Genomic DNA, 14,372 nt, shown 5'->3' with positions numbered 1-14,372 from the left:
ATATTCTCCCCGTACTTGCATGGATTTCCTCCGGGTACTCCGGTTTCCTCCTGCAATCCAAAAATATATATACTGGTAGGTTAATTGGCTCCCAAGAAAATTAACCCTAGGGTGACCGTGTATATGAGGGGATCCGGATTGAAAGTCGACAGTAACTAGGTCGACAATGTCTAGGTCGACCACTATTGGTCGACAGTAACTAGGTCGACGGGGTGTCTAGGTCGACAGGGTCTTTAGGTCAACATGTTCTAGGTCGACAGGTCAAAAGGTCGACATGAGTTTTTCACATTTTTTTTTCTTTTTTTGAACCTTTTCATACTTAACGATCCACGTGGACTACGATTGGAACGGTAATCTGTTCCGAGCGAAGCGAAGGCACCATGCCCGAAGCATGGCGAGCGAAGCGAGCCATGCGAGGGGACGCGGTGCACTAATTGGGGTTCCCGGTCACTCTACGAAGAAAACGACACCAAAATAACATTAAAAACTCATGTCGACCTTTTGACCTGTCGACCTAAAGACCCTGTCGACCTAGACACCCTGTCGACCCAGTTATTGTCGACCAATAGTGGTCGACCCAGTTACTGTCAACTTTCAATACCACACCCGTATATGAGATAGGGAATATAGATTGTAAGCTCCACTGGGGCAGGGACTGATGTGAATGGCCAAATATTCTCTCTGTAAAGCTCTGCGGAATATTGTGTGCGCTATATAAATAACTGATAATAATAATAATCAGCAGGGCGCAGGCACAGAGGAACTGGAATCACCATAAAGTTTGTTTTTGGCTGCTGGACATTAAGGGGCAATAATATTAAAAAGATGCCTGGTTTTGTATTTAATATTAATACCCCTTTAAATCCAGCATCTGAAAACCACCAAAGACGTTCCGGCTTTGAGAAATGCAGCTTAGTAAATAAAGCCTTCTGTCTCTTTAATGAATAATAGAACCACTTGAAAGGAGGATGTTCACATTTGTATATTTAGAAAAACAAAATCAGTAACCATACGCCAGTCAGCTCTGACACTTTTGCTAGTCAAATCTCCGTAACACAGCGATGTTCCTGCAGAAATGATTGTACCTGCTGCACAAGTTGTTTGTTTTATGCCAAAGGTAGAATTATTTGGCATTGGGTCCAACCTTTAAGTAATACTCAGTACCTTCCACTACTGTCAGTGATGTTCTTAATTCAATGGCTTAATGCAGTACATTCTATTGTTTGTTTAAACCCAGACATTAGAAAAGATAACCAGAATATTTCTATACAGCGTGTTACAAGCTGCATTATTATCACTTGTACATCTTTTCTTTCTTCAAACCTAAAGTTCAGTCAAAGCAATCCATGCTGTGAGGTGCTCAGTGCAGGTTATCAAACTGATCTACTGTATATAAAACTCACCGGACCAATACAAGTCAAGACGCTGGTTATATGCTGCCGCTATTGTGGTCTGAATCGTGCCATGAGTTGGGTAATCCAGTGGTTCCCAAACTAGGTGCTGACACACACACTTGCAGGTGATCCAGAACCAAAGCAAATTATTTATGGTCCATGTGATAGGCTAAAACAGTTCTGGTGGCTGGCAATCATAAAATATGACATGCAATCACAGTGGTTATCTACTGCAAACTGCTCTATTATTATTAACTTGTGCAGAAACTGGCACTGACAATCAGCGTGCTAGACTGCCCACGCACGCTGCAGTAATGCAGACAATACTGGCCAGTTGGCTTGATGTCACCAAAAATACCTTCAATTCCCAATAATAGACAATCAAAAGCTAAAGTTTCATTATTGCACAAACATATTGGTGAATACAGGGTCCGAATCAGACCCGATCGCTGCTGGACGTTTTCGCACAGCTGGCGATCATCGATTGACTGCGCATGCACATCACCCAATAACAAAAGGCATCGGCAGACAGCGACAGGCTGGTGCGAAAATTTAAATCGCTCAGCCATTCGCATGTTGATTGACAGAAAGAGGCCATTTGTGGGTTTTAACTGGCCATTTTCTGGGAGTGTCAAAAAAACGCAGGCATTTTACCAAGTGTATTCAGAGAGGGTGTGTGACGTCAGCTGCGGACCCGATCAGCCTGTTCTCATCACCCTGTAGGAGTAAGTCCTGGGGGGCGCAGAGATTGCACACAGTGGAAACATCATTAGATGGTGAGTGTGGTGCGAACGGATTTGCAGCTGTCTGCTGACTTAGAGATTTTTGCAGCTCGGCATACACATGCAATCGCACACTTGCACGGCGAATATTCACTCCCCTTGGGTGGCGACTATCAGAACACAGGACAACAAATTTAGCAGCCCAGCGATCAGGTCTGAATCACCCCCACAGTCAGGACACAGCGGCTATTCAACATTTAATCTTAGTGCTGTCGTAAGTGCTTTGGCTATTACGTGCTCGGATCCATGTGTTTAGCTTAACTTGTTTGTTCTGACCAGGTCTGTGCAAATAAACGCTACCAGTGTGCGCATTAGGAGCAAGTAAAATTGATTTGTTGGGTGGAAATGTATCAGTCAAATACTTTGTATACTTATGAGGGCAAAATAATTTAGAAATGGTTGCCCGTTTATTGTGTGCATGAAAAAATGAGGAGCCTTGTTGCTTTCTTTTATCCTTTAGCTAGTAGCTGTGTCTAATTTCCACTAGGTGGCAGCAGTGTGTCACAGAACAAGAGATAGAACATTGCACTATGCAGTGAAGCTTTCCCAAATGTACCCTGTAAAAAGAAAACTTGAAGTGGCGATGTGCGGATTGTTTTATCTAGGTCAGTTGGCAGTCAAACTGATCTCACAATTAAATAGTCCACACGAATAGTTGATTGAGTCAAGTTCACTTATATTAGTGATTAACCATGAGCCAAATGCACATGTATACATTGACATTGAGGGACATCCCTTATGAGGTGTAAATACTGTTTCAGACCTGTATCTGCATAACGCCACAGTTCCGTTGATGCTCCCAGTTCCGCACGTTTAGCCGCAGGTTGAGGTGCAACTGAGTTGCTCACAGCTGTAAATCGCCTGCTCAGATACAGAGCTTGGACAGTGCTAAATATTGAAAGATTGCATACAGCTCTAAGGGGTCTATTCATGAAGAGTGGGGAAGTGAGCCTCTGGAGAAGTTGCCCATGGCAACCAATCAGCTGCTCCGTACAATTGTATAGTATGCAAATTATAAATGTTACTTCAGTGCTGATTGGTTGCCATGGGCAACTTCTCCTCCTCTGGCTCACTTCTCCACACTTTTGTCACTGCTTCATGAATAGACCCCTTAGGGGGACATTTACTAAGCAGTGATAAGAGCGGATTAGTGAGCCTGTGGAGAAGTTGCTCCATCAACCAATCAGCAGCTCTGTATAATTTTATAGTATGCAAATTATAGATGTTACTTCAGTGCTGATTGTTTGCCATGGGCAACTTCTCCACTGGCTCACTTCTCTGCTCTTATCACTGCTTAGTAAATGTCCCCCTTTGTATGTAAATTTATCTCCAAATGCTAATGAACACATGTGCTCGTTCAAGTCAGTGACTTGAATTGCAGGAAGCCCTTACATACAAATACTATTCATTAGCTTCCACTTATACCCCTTTCAGACAGAAACAGAAATTACCGGTAGAAGCAGTTCCACGCGGTAATTTCATGAAACACACTGGTCCTTTTTCTGTGTGAAAGGGTCGACCAGTGTTGTAATTGGAATCTACCAGGGTCGAAGACACGGGTATTTCGACAGGGGTTGACCCTTTCACACAGACAAAATACCCATGTTGATCTGCAAATTACCGGGTCGAAATTCTCGACCCGGTAATTTGGATGTCTGTGTGAAAGGGGAGGGGGGTCAGGCATGTCCAGGCAAAACGACCTGGGTAATTGCCGGGACTTTCAGACTTTTCTGTTTAAAAGTGGTATTAGCAACTTATGTTGACTTTTCTGCTTAACCAGAACTCCTCCGTCATTGAAGGAAAGGCACGGCAGTACAGTTTCCATTCCCACACCGCAATCACAATGTGTATGAACCGGGCGTTTCGTTTCTTTTTAAATATTTGCTTTCACATGGTTCCCTGTCAGGGACCTATAGCTGAATTCTGCTAATCAAAATATTTTAATCATTTTATACACATATATATTTACTTATAACTTTTTTCCTGCCTGCTGTGATTTCCTTTTTCCAGTGTGTAGGTGAACGTGCGGTCAGAACTTTAACTAAAGATTTGTTAATGTTTGTACCACAGCATCGTGCTAAGAGCAAATTTGAATAATTCCTTGTTTCCTTATAAGGCTAAAATATTCCGTGATCTGGCATAAGTGCTTACAGTTCCTTCAAGTATCTGTTCTTGTGGTTTGTTAGCTGTGGGTTTGCTATAAATCGTATTTGTAAGCGACTCTTCTTGTGTAAGATTGTAAGACAGGCACACTTGGAAAAATGTGGAACATTCTGAGGCAAGGTATCGCTGGTTCTTTTTGCTTTATTTTAACATTTTACACTGCATGGTAGGAAAGTCATTCTGACATCTGCTATTAACAAGTTCTCGAATTCAGCGGTATATGGAGATTTATAGCTTGCCCTCATATCCCCACTCTAATGCATGTAAAGAAAAGGGGCAACGGAATAAGCAGGCAGCGCCGTAACCACCTGTGTGCCAGGTGTGCCTGGCACACAGCGCAGTTGCCCTGAGGGCGCACGGCCAGCGGCTTGTTATGAGTCAAATTGACTCATTACAAGCCGCCTGTTCTGTGCCGTGCGCTGTGCTGGAGGAGAGCAGCAGCGCCGGAGGAAGGGAGACTGGAGCCGCAGCAGCGCTATGTAATTGGTGGTAGCGCCGCTGCAGCAGTCCCCTCTCCTTCTGCATTGGCTGCCCGGCGCTGCTGTGAATGCTGGGATGCGCTTCCCTCATCCCAACATTCACAGCGGCGGGCAGCCAATGCGGAAGGAGAGGGGGCTGCTGCAGCGGCGCCTCTACCAATTACATAGCGCTGCTGCGGCTCCAGTCCCCCTGCCTCCTCCTCCTTCTCACCTGCCTGCATCGAGGGATCTGCCAGCACGAGGAGCCTGACTGCCAGCGGGGAGATGGTAAGTGTCTGACTCTCTCTCTCTCTCTCTCTCTCTCTCTCTCTCTCTCTCTCTCTCTCTCTCTCTCTCTCTCTCTCTCTCTCTCTCTCTCTCTCTCTCTCTTCTGTCTGCCACAGTGTGTAAAAAGAGGGACGCTGTCTGCCGTAATGTGTATAAAGAGGGACGCTGTCTGCCGTAATGTGTAAAAAGGGGCTCTACCTGGTGTAGTGGCGCTACTGTGCAGCGTAATTTGAATAATGGAGACTACTGTGCACCGTAGTATAAATTGGTGGTATTTTGTGGCCACGCCCCTTCCCCGTGAAGCCACGCCCCTATATATTTTCTTCACGCTCCTGCGGCACGCACTGCCCCGTCTTTCATTAGGGCGGGGGGGGGGGGGGGGGGGCACCATTGCCGTTTCTTGCACACAGTGCCAAAATGCCTAGTTACGGCACTGTAAGCAGGCATTCAATTATTCTTGTTCTTAATATTATCTGTTTATCCGGCACAAAGTTCTGCAGCGTCGCACAGAGTGGTGATATGAACAGGGTAGAGATGTACAAAATAACAGGAGTTCCGTGACTTATAGGGTGAGGGATGATATAAAAGGGGGAGGGCCCTGCTTACATTCTAAGGAAGAGAGGGAGGAGTGGTGGTACTAGGGAGACAAAGTAGGTAAAGGGTCGGTAGGGATCACTTGGTGCTTAGGATTACTTGAGGGACTAGAAAGCATTTGAAGGAATGGGGTGCTGGGGAGAGCATTCCATACATGTAGGGCAGCACAGCAAAAGTCGTGGGGACAGGTATTAAAGATGATCAGAGGGGAGGAGAGGCTGCGGTCACCAGCTGACAGAAGTGGGCAGAAGGGAGATGAAGTGTGAGAGTGTGATGTTTGAAGGAGGTAGGGAACCAGTAGAAGAATTGGCAGGGTTCGGATGCCCAAAGTGCCAACTTAGCACTCATTTCTGCTTGCACCTCAGGAGGCTGCAAGAAGAAATGTCATCCCTGCGGCTGCCAGGCGTCTAAACGAAGCACCTATTAAATTGCTCCGTTTTGCGCCCCCCAGTGGTAGCCGTGGGGAAAATAAATTGAATTCCCCCCATTGAGGTTAAATGTTGGAGAAGGGCATCATATTATTGGTAGGGGCGCCCTTTCCTCCCATTATAAATATATGGCAAGAGAACGGATCCGGTATGATATATCGACAGACGGGCTACCGACTATCAGTATATTGACAGCGGCATAACGGTCGGCTTTAGGCACTACAAGGGGATCCCAATGGAGCAGCGCTAAAGTGGAATCAGGCATTAGTAATATATTCAGCACATCGTTCATGAGGATAAACACTGCCAACCAAAAAGGGTGTATAACCGGGCAATCCTAGAAAATATGAAAAATTGTGCTTTCCTGTTAACATACAGATGTGTCCTCTTCTGTTGTTGCGGCATGTGTTAGCGGGAGCGTTTGTACCATTCGCTTTACATGGGAGACCCACGGGTGCGACAGAGTGCTGCATACCGCAACATAGCGTTACATACAGAGCAGCAACAACAACAGATAAAGACACATCTGTAAATGCCAGTAGAGTTTAGAGCATGAAGAGCAAAATTCGTTCTTTGGTAGGAGTCAGATAAAGTCTTTGAAGGAGTGTTACATGCATTTCAGTATGATTAGTACGTGGTGACATAGAGAAGGAGGAGAGATTAATCCAGTGGTTTCCAAACTTTTTTGAATCGCTGCGCCCTAGAGTATCAGAATTTTTATCACTGCACCCCATGATCAAAAATTTCTTATTGAGAAATTTTGAAAGAAGTATTAAATTAAGTAGATTGTGTTTATATGTCATCCTTAAGGTGGGTACAAACTAACAGATATATCTGCAGATCAATTGATCTGCAGATATATCTATGGACGGATCGAGCAGTGTGTTCAGCATACACACTGTTCGATCCGTCGGGGACTGACATCATGTACTGGGCGGGCGTGTACACACGCCCGCCCAGTTCACCTGTCAATCACCGCCGGCCGCCGCAGCATGTGTACGGGCGGTCGGCCGACTGCCCCGTACACGCACAGCGCCGCGCCAATATATCGGTAGGTATATTGGCCGTCGGCTGTGCTGCGCGGTCGACGCGATACATCTGTGAACGACGGAGTTCACAGACGTATCAGCCGTACACACTGGCCGACGCTCCCGCGATATATCGGCCGTTCAGGAGAACGGCCGATATATCGACCAGTGTGTACGGGCCTTTAGGCTCAATTGTGTGGTGAGGGACAAGATTTGCTTCTGTTTGTCCCCATATTTTACGACTGACAGCTACTAGCACTAGTTTTGCTTATTATACTGACCATAAATATTTTGAATTGGTCCTGGACCACCAATCCAAGGCATCCCTGCAAGTTTCCCGAGGCACCCCAGGGAGCCACGGCACACAGTTTGGGAACCACTGGATTAATCTATTCCCTAAAAGGCGTATTTTAAAGCTGAATCCTTTGAATTGGTAAGGAACATGTCTGTCTTGTATCACCATGTCTATACTGTAGTGAACTTTAACACTCCTTGTAAAATGCATGTTACGTATAAGACATCTCCCTCCTAAAATGTGTAAGATATACCCAGTGTGATAAATATTGTGCAGGCCGCTGGTTTACATGGTGTGAATGAACTTTGGTCCATCTCTAAATCGGGCCTGAAATGTTAAGGTGCATATACACAAATAGATTTGGCAAACAATCCAATATTGTTAACGATTTCCAGGACAAACTATTTGGTGTCAAATAGTGAACGATTGGACAAACTATCGATCTTTAACGATTATCGTTTACACAAAAATACACAAGATTGGTCTTGTCTTGGGTAAAATTTAAATAAAGGGTGTGGCTGAAGTAGAGGATATAAAAAGCACCTACCATTTTAGCACAATGCTGGCCAGTGTCTGGGGGATATTCATCACTGTGCAGAAGCATATAGGGAGCAGCATGAGGGACACAGTGTGCAGAGTCAGGGGTCACTGCATAAACAATGCTGGCCAGTGTCTGGGGGACTTTACACAGGTATGGGACACATTGGTGGACAGTGGAAAATACATTGCTGTAAGGTTTATAAATGCATTGGGGGCCAGCACATGTACGTACATGCTGCTTGTAGAAACTGTGATGAACTGCTGTCTGTGTCTCTTCTCCATCCAGCCTGGCACAGAAAGAGAGAATAGTGGTGGGGAGTGGTTAACCAGTCATTCAGCTTTCCCCAAATCGTTCATCGTGCATACACACGAAATGATTTGAATACAATGCGAAAGATTGGTCTATGATCTTTCTGCATGCATGAAAGATCATAGACCTCTAATGGGCCCTACACACTTTGCAACCCGCCGCTGAGCTACCCGATGGCGGATACGGCCGACGGAATCCGGTCTGAAGATCGACAGTGTCTAGGTCGACAATGTTTAGATCGACCACTATAGGTAGACGGTCACTAGGTCGACATGGATGGAAGGTCGACAGGTCTAAAGGTCGACATGAGTTTTTCAAATTTTTTTCTTTTTTTGAATTTTTTCGTACTTAACGATCCACGTGGACTACGATTGGAACGGTAAAGTGTGCCGAGCGAAGCGGTAGCGGAGCGAAGGCACCATGCCCAAAGCATGGCGAGCGAAGCGGTGCACTAATTTGGGATCCCAGTCACTCTACGAAGAAAACGACACCAAAAAAAATAAAAAATCCTCATGTCGACCATTAGACCTGTCGACCTAGCACATGTCGACCTAGAAACCCTGTCAACCTTCCATCCATGTCGACCTAGTGACTGTCGACCTATAGTGGTCGACCTAGACACTGTCAATTTGATGAACCACACCCACGGCCGACGGGCAACCCAGCGGCGGGGGGGGGCAGAGACGAAAGAAACTTCATTCCTCCCGGCTCCATAGCAGTGCAGGCAAATATGGACGAGATCATCCATATTGGCCTGCATGCACAAGCAACGGGGCACCAGCGATGAACGAGCGTGGGGTCGCGCATTGTTCATCGCTGGTGCCTCCACACTGAAAGATATGAATGGTATCTCGTTCATTAATGAACGAGATTGTTCATATCTTTCAGTATTCTCGCCCAGTGTGTAGGGCCCATAAAAACGAGCAGCGGGTATGCACTTCGGCAGATATATCTTTCATACATATGGAACGATTTGAAGATTGGTCGTTCCACTCGATCGGGAACACCCACATCTTCTGCCAAGTCTATCCGTGTGTATGCACCATTAGTGTTTATTCATCGGAGGATTGTTGTGCACCTATCAGATTATTGCACCCAGAATCATGTTCACTTCGGTATGATTTACTGGCGGCTAGGATATCTGCTGTCTGTATACCGGCAGCGTGACGAGCGCAAAGAGTCGCTGCGTTCGCCACAGGTTCTATTCCTACTGTATAGGTGTAGTGGACACCCACGAGTGGGAATAGTCCTGTTTGGCCGGTTTTCCGGCTGCCGGCATTGCCAGCTGTCGGGATTCAGACGTCGGCATCCTGAACTCCAGGATCCTGACAGCTGGCAATTGAAACGCATACCTCACTTTGAATGTTTATTCTCTTCTTGACATTTTTTGCTTAAGTTTTTTTTTTAATTATTATTATTTTTCTTTTATATGGCGCCACAAGGGTTCCGCAGCGCCATGTAAATAATATCCTTTATTTATATGGTGCCACAAGGGTTCCGCAGCGCCCAATTACAGAGTACATAATTTATTTTCTCTAATTTGAGTCCATAACGAGCAAGGTGTTTTTTTTTCCGTGCTGATTTTCTGCTTTGCATTTGTTTTGCTATTGATTCAAATTAACAGGAATAACAAAGAAAACAGAACGTACAAGTTTGACTGGACAGACTGTCTTTCTGCATAGTTACCTTGGTACATGAGAAACATGCTCTAATCCCAGGAGTCTCAAGTACTAATTAAGTACAGTGCTGGTTTGTATTCACAGCAGTAGAACCTAGTGTTGTGCTTTGATGTATTGGACAAAACAGATCCTTCTTTGCTGTAGTACTGAATTGCCCATGATGCATAAAGCGCTGCGGTGTATGTGTGCGCTATATAAATAAATGCATGAAATAAATCAGTGATATCACTAGCTGCAAGTTTACTGATAGAGGGACATGAAATCCTCTGAAAGGTGGTGTTGTCCTGGGGACTATCAAAACGCCGGTACCGTGCGGACATTAATACCAGCGCAGGAAAATGAGCAAGGTTGGGTTGGCTGCTGTAATTCTCAGTGAATTGTGCCTCTGTCCCAAGATTTTCTCCATAAATTTGAAAAGAAATCTCTTAACTACTTAGAAGTCTGCCACAAGAAGATTGATTCATCCCCAGTGCGACTCCAGTGTGTTCAGGTTTTTTTGCTTTAATCCGCATTTAAGTCACCTCCCAACTGTCCTGATGACCAGACTTTGGAAGCTGTGGGTCTTGACCAAAAGTGGGTGTTCCTGTCCAGATATAGGTTTGAAGGGTTAGGGGAGTGGCTTCTGTTGTCCCTGATTTTATATGTCTAATTGTTGGGGAGGAATGCATTTAAGAGTAAACTTTATACAGCAGTTCATTTATTTCTTAGGCCAATATAGACCAGCAAAATGTCTATATTTTTTGCCACATCTCCTATATATTAGCCCAGATCTGTGACTCTGTGCCTGTGTGTCTAACGCTGGGCGGAGTCAACTGCATCTGCAGGGAGACTCAACATGCCCTGTGCCAGCAGCAGAGTCAGGTACAAGATGCCCTGTGACACTACCTACAGTAGGGAGGAGACCATGGCCAGCGGTAGCAGCAGACACACATCCTGACAGCATCAGCAGAGAGGGGAACACACGCGATGCAGAGGGTGCCGGGAAGCAGCAGATGGCCGCCCGCCACACCTCTCACGGGTACACACCATGCTGGGCGACTTACGCCGGCAAACCCTCCCTCATGCACCTTATATCACCACCTGCAGATTACAGACGGGGGGCGGGGGTGGTCGTGCTGGCCAGCTGCCGGAGCAAAACATGTGCAGCGGGACGGCGCCTAGACCCCACACTCACTTAGCCCCATTGATACCCTGACTGCAACCTTAGGTCACACCATGCTCCTTTCCTGGGAAATCACTCTGGCTGGCGGATGACAGCCAGACCACAGTGCTGGGGACACGAGAGTCTGACCGCTCTAACATCACCTGACACGGGCGCACAGTGTGGAGGCATGCCGCCCTTCACAAGGGACGGACCCTGTGCAGCGGAATGGGGACAGGGTGGGACAATGCTCACGGCACATAGCTGCAGAGCCGGAGCTCCCTCCCTCTGCAGCCGACTCTAGCTCACAGAGGCAGCCCGGGAGTTAGCGCACACCAGTACCCGCGCAGTCACAAACACGTGAACCGCACATCCCACATCTGCAACACCAGCACACCTGAGCCTCCACTAACCACCCCACCACCGCACCCTCTTCTCCTTCATACGCAGGAACACTCCACCCACCCTTCCCCCCCAACCCCAACATGCTTCTCCCTCCCCCACACCCTGCACACACACAACCCCTTACCCATCTGTGCAAACCCCCCACCCTACCCCAAAACATCATGACCCCCTAACCCTCACATCGAACCAACTAACACAAGTCTCGCACTCCCACAACTCCACCGGACAACGAACCCCACCCGCCACGACAACCCATCCACCTATGCAACACCCGCCGCACATCACAAGACCTTCCCCCAACCAAGGTAGCCCCATACCTGGCGCCCACCTTCCACAAATACACCTCCTCCTGCACCTCCAGACAACCTTCCCCATCCGCCTCCCCCCCCCCTCCTCCCCTACATACACCACACCCCCCAATACCCTCCCCCATGTGGACCTCCCCTACCCGTGGCACATTTGCACATCCTCCCCCATCCCCCTGGCCCCGCACCCACAACTCACTCAAGCACAACACCTCCAGTCCCCTCCCCCATCCCTCACCCCTAGGCCGCAGCATATACAGTTAGCGGCCCCCATCCACGGTCTTGCCAGCTCCCGGTCATCCACCACCCACAGCATCTTGGGGACCCCATTCCAGGTACCCCTTGCAACCACCACTCCACCAACCACAGTACCTTCACCACCCTCCACAATCCAACAACAACAACACCCTCAAAACACAGCACATACAACCTCCACCCCTGAACCTAAACCACCTGAACCTCCCCCACGGACAGGACCTCCAGAACCCCTCCCCTCCCCCAATTGCAGCATCTACATCCCCCCCCCCCCCCCCCGCAGCACCTCTGGACTCCCTCCCCCGTCTGCTCCCCCTGTGCACCCGCCCCTCCCCCACCCACGGTGGCTCAGGACTCCCTCCCCCACTCGCGGCACCTGTCCGCCACCCCCTTCCCCATCCGCGTCTCCGCCGCACACGCCACTCTCCCAACCACAGCACCTACTAGGTGATTCATCCTGCCCTGCGTGCGATGTTCACGCCGTCGCAAGGGGCAACGGCTCCTTAACCATCGCACGCCCTTTGTCTGTGCATTATTTAACCACTCACAAAATTATGATTGAAAGTAATACTCCATGTAATAAAAATATTGCACACCCCAAGAGTGTGCAAGGGTTAAAGGGGCGTAGCCCCTTGCAACGGTGTGAAGAGCGCCCGTTAGGGCGCGATGAATCTCCCAGTACACAATAATAAGCACACTCTGGACATGCTATGCGCTTGTTAGGCTGGGTACTCACTTGCTGATGTCACATCAGATGTGATACTGTGCAAGATTCTCCCCCCATAAACAATATCATTCATACACACTGAATGATATAATTTGCTTCTCATCAGTGACTGCATGCACCCACATCCAGGTGCATGCTGTCTTGTACCATGTCTTTAGAAGTTGAAAACTAAAGATATTGTACCTCGTTAATGACCTGTGGGAGCTCGCATCATTAATATCTTGAATACACCCTGGACGATGTGAACGATATCGTCTGATCTGCCGGTTTGGACAATATATCTGGTGCATACGCCAAGTGTGTATCCAGCCTTAGCGATTATGTGAAACACTAATATACTTTACTATTACAAAGAAAAAATAAGCCGACGTGAAACCAGCACCATGGCTCAAGCATGTAAATTCAAACCTCCCACCATTCCTGATTGGTCAGTTTAATGATATGCAAGGCCACACTCCCCAAACAATGATGCTTCACCCACTACTGTTTTGGTTGTTAAAAATGGTTACTGTTCCGCTAAAAAAACAAAAAAACAGGATTGTTGGCCATTAATTAGCCACAGTTACCCATCCCAGGAATATTACTATTATTTTTTTATTTTTTTTATTGCATATCCCATGTGTGTGTTTTTATAGTTGAGCTCACAGATATAGTTGTGTCCTCAGTCTGACTCATTTCCTTGAGGCAGTAACCAATGTTTCCTGAATAAAGATATTTGGCTGGAACAGGAGTCTCGAGTTGCGTAGCGGGGATAGAGGTCATCAGCGAACATATACGATCAGTCCATTTATATTGCTCACATCTATAAGAGAGATCTGTTAGTCTTGGGGGGTTACGCTTAACAAAGCAAACTCATCCTTCGGTCTATGGGGGTCATTCCGAGTTGATAGCTCGCTAGCTAGTTTTAGCAGCCGTGCAAACGCTATACCGCCGCCCACTGGGAGTGTATTTTAGCTTAGCAGAAGTGCGAACGGTTGTATCGCAGAGCGGCTACAAATTTTTTTTTGGTGTAGTTTCAGAGTAGCTCAAAACCTACTCAGCGCTTGCGATCACTTCAGACTATTCAGTTCCGGATTTGACGTCACAAACCCGCCCAGCGTTCGCCCAGCCATGCCTGTGTTTTTCCAGGCACGCCTGCGTTTTTCCGCACACTCCCTGAAAACAGTCAGTTGCCACCCAGAAACGCCCACTTCATGTCGATCACACTGCGGCCACCAGTGCGACTGAAATGCATCGCTAGACCCTGTGCAAAACTACATCGTTCGTTGTGCCCGTACGTCGCACGTGCGCATTGCGCCGCATGCGCATAACTGCCGATTTTTAGCCTGATCGCTGCGCTGCGAACAAATTCAGCTAGCGATCTACTCGTAATGACCCCCTATGTACAAAGTTATATATTGGGAATAGTAGGACATACAGACAGAGAATCTTTTGTCCTGTTGGAATGGAACCAAAAGTCCAGGGCTTTCCGTTTATCTTGCAAAACTAAAACTACATCAAAAGTTAAAATATTTATCACAAATTAACATAATTTTATATAATATATAGGATAATGTTGCTGTTGTGTTTGTTTGCTTTTT

The 14,372-nt window shown here is 47.1% G+C and overlaps 1 protein-coding gene across 3 annotated transcripts in view; it reads left to right on the top strand.

The window, feature by feature from the left end:
* The window catches only part of COMMD1 (copper metabolism domain containing 1), a 305,031-nt gene that overhangs the window by 17,273 nt on the left and 273,386 nt on the right, over window positions 1-14,372 (top strand). The window lies entirely within an intron of this gene.

Source organism: Pseudophryne corroboree, chromosome 4 (assembly GCF_028390025.1).
Source record: "Pseudophryne corroboree isolate aPseCor3 chromosome 4, aPseCor3.hap2, whole genome shotgun sequence".
Classification (NCBI taxonomy): domain Eukaryota; kingdom Metazoa; phylum Chordata; class Amphibia; order Anura; family Myobatrachidae; genus Pseudophryne; species Pseudophryne corroboree.
The sequence above is the reverse complement of the archived record's forward strand: the minus strand, read 5'-3'. Positions and strand labels throughout refer to the sequence as shown.